Below are 3,369 nucleotides of genomic sequence, written 5' to 3' on the forward strand. Positions count from 1 at the left end.
GTACCCAACGGTTGAGGATATTAAATTTGAAATAAAGCCTGCACTTATTTACCTGGTGCAGCAAAATCAATATTTCGGATCACCCACTGAGGATCCGAATTTTCATGTTTCAACTTTTTTAAGACTCAGTGGAACTTTGAAGGCAAACCAAGAGGCCGTAAGGCTGCACCTCTTTCCTTTCTCTTTGAGGGATAGAGCTAGTGCTTGGTTTCATTCATTGCAAATTGGTTCTATCACTTCATGGAACCAAATGAGGAAGGCATTTCTTTCCCAATTCTTTCCCCATAGTAAAACTGCTCAATTAAGGAGTCAAATCACACAATTCACTCAAAAAGATGGTGAATCTCTTTACAATGCGTGGGAGCGTTTCAAAGAAATGCTTAGGCTTTGCCCCCATCATGGTTTTGAGAATTGGCTTCTTATCCACACTTTTTATAATGGTCTTTTGTTTTCCACAAAAATGAATGTTGATGCAGCTGCAGGTGGAGCTTTGATGAATAAAACTTACACAGGAGCCTATGATTTGATCGAGAACATGGCATACAACCACTATCAGTGGACAAGTGAGAGAGTTATCACTGAAGGTACTCCTCCACCCTCTAAAAAAGAGGAAGGTATGTGCCAGGTTTCTACCCTTGATCATCTATCTGCTAAGGTGGACACACTTCTTCAAAAATTTGATAAATTATCTCTAAGTGTCGTCACACCTGCTCTTGTTTCACCACCTTGTGAATTTTGTGGAATACTCGACCATACTGATGTTGAATGCCAACTAGGTAGTGTTGCTAAAAGTCCCGAGCAAAATTTTTATACCTTTGGACAACAAACAACACCACCCGTTTATGCAAACAACGAAAGAGTTCCTCAGAAATCCAGCTTGGAAATTTTACTAGAAAAACATGCTATGGAGCAATCCAAGCAATTTCAAGAACTTAAAAATCAAACTGGATCTTTGAATGACTCTTTTGTCAAGCTTACATCTAAAGTGGACTCCATTGCTACTCACACTAGAATGCTAGAAACTCAAATCTCTCAAGTAGCCCAAAAAGTAGCTACTTCCTCTCAAACCCCCGAAGTCTTTCCAAGTCAAACTGAAGCCAACCCCAAAGGCCTTATAAATGCTATTCAACTTAGGGACGGTAAGCAGTTAGAGGACACCATTATGAAAACTAAGACAATTGAGGGTGAGATAGAGAGTGAAAAGCAACAAGGTGAGAAAGTCATAGGAGAGAGTGATAAGCCAATAGTTTCACCACCTTATAAACTCAAAATCCATGTCCCACAAAGGCTTGCTAAGCCTAACTTCATAGTGATTGAGAGTTTTTTCACCCCTTGTGTGATTGAGAGTGAAACCATTGAAAAAGCTATGTGTGATTTGGGAGAGAATGTCAGTTTGATGCCTTTATCTCTTTGGGAAAGATTGGGTATAGGGTAGAGAAACCTCTCGATTGTCAAGCTAATGACTTTAAAATAGCGCTTCGTGGGAGGCAACCCACGGGTTTAATTGCTTTTATTTTGTTTGTTTTTTTTTTTTTTTGTTTTAATTTATTTTGTAGGTATTTGTCCAAAAATGATGCGAAAAATGAAGAAAATTGAGCCTTGCATGTCCAGAAGCTTGGCACGGCCAGTGCCAGTGATGGCACGGCCGTGTCTGTAACCTAGCCATACTTCACCAACTTCTAGAGAGTTGGCACGGCCCGTGCCTGTACTGGCACGGCCGTGCCATGGTCCCAGACCCTCTTTTACCATTTTTTTCACTTTTCTTCTTCTTCCTTCATTCTCAAACACAAACTACCCTCATCCTTCAACTTCCCTCTCTAAACCTCCATAACATCAACATTTAAACCTCCATATCTATCTCCATTCATCATTCCAAACATTTACCACCAATCAAAACCAACAATCATCCATTCAAACACCAAATTCTACACTAATTAACCCTAACCCAAAAACCAAAAAAAAATTCTTCACCAATCTCCATCATTAAACTCATCAACCTCACTTAAACCCCAACCCATCACTAAACCAACCTTTCCAAACCAAAATCATAACCTTCCCTAAAACCCAAACCAAGTTAACTAGGTCAATGGCATAAAAAAGGCAAGGAGATTGAAAGCTCTAGAAGTGGTGCAAAGAAAGAGAAAGCAACATCCAAGAACCATGGCATCCATTTTAAAGATGACAAGCAAAGGAGTAGGTCTAAAGCTCTTATCTCTCAATCTATTTATGCTTGTCGATACACTGATAATAATGCTATGGATAGACTAGGAAAGAGGTAGGGACTGATGAGGAATGATGAGCTATTTATGAGAAATGCTTTATAACCACCATGTTAACATTTGCTATTACTTGCTTGATTATCTTGTTTCAATTGATAAAAAGAAAACCGGATGATAAGGGTAATATAATGGTAGGTGGAATCATCACTTTTATTGCTAAGAAGTTTGGGGTGAGTATGAATCAAGGGATCAAGAGGATAGATGCGAACTATTATCTAAACTTTTATACTACTTTGTCATTCCTTAAAACCCATGACCCTACTCACAATTACCAATATGCATGGAGAATCATTAGAGCTAATTGTTTGATTATTCTACCTAATTCGGACATTACTAATCCGGAGGTGGTGGAAAATTTGCTTTATGTTGGTACTAACCCACAGGTACAAAATGATGGTGATGATGGTGGTGATGAAGAGGAGGTAGGTGCAAACTTGCACCATGAACAAAAAACCGGTGGAAACTATAATGATAAACGGTGGGCATGGATGCAAACCAAAGTTCAAATAATATGCACCGAGCAACAAAAACAAGGTGTCGGAATGGTCGGGATAAGAAACGATGTCCTAAGGGGCAATCAAATAAATGAATAACACAATCAAATGTTCCGATCATGATGCAACCTTCACCTCCACCTCCAAGGTCCACCTTGTGGATTTCCATAAAATTGTGAGCTCTCCTCTTCCTCTACTCTTCTCTACTTCTCTTCTTCTTCTTCTTCTTCTTCTTCTTCTTCTTCTTCTTATTCTTCTTCTTTTTCTTCTTCTTCTTTTAAATCATTGAGGACAATGCTTCTCCTAAGTGTGGGGGGAGTCTAATAAAGTGTCTTTAGTCGTAGTGTTTCCAAACTCCCTTGAACTTTATTCTTTTGTATAGTTCTATTGTAAAAGGCATGGTTAAGTAGCTAATTTTTATTGAAAATATCATGACACAAAATTTTCATTGTCTCCTCTTATTTGATTGATTCTTGTGCATGAAAGCAAACTCTTGTGTTTTAAGTCTTCTTGATATATCCACATCTTGTTTTAAAGTGAATAAGAAAAACACAAAGTTGCTTCCCTTGAGTAAATGTATGAATAGGTATTTTAAG

General features: G+C 38.3%; 1 non-coding gene across 1 annotated transcript; it reads right to left on the reverse strand.

Annotated features, from left to right (window-relative positions):
* Positions 1–298: 298 nt before the first annotated feature.
* On the reverse strand, positions 299–405 carry LOC120578791 (small nucleolar RNA R71). Its single transcript, XR_005644602.1, has one exon. It is a non-coding gene; the product is annotated as a small nucleolar RNA R71 (small nucleolar RNA).
* Positions 406–3,369: the final 2,964 nt, after the last annotated feature.

This window comes from Medicago truncatula, chromosome 2 (genome assembly GCF_003473485.1).
Source record: "Medicago truncatula cultivar Jemalong A17 chromosome 2, MtrunA17r5.0-ANR, whole genome shotgun sequence".
Lineage (NCBI taxonomy): Eukaryota > Viridiplantae > Streptophyta > Magnoliopsida > Fabales > Fabaceae > Medicago > Medicago truncatula.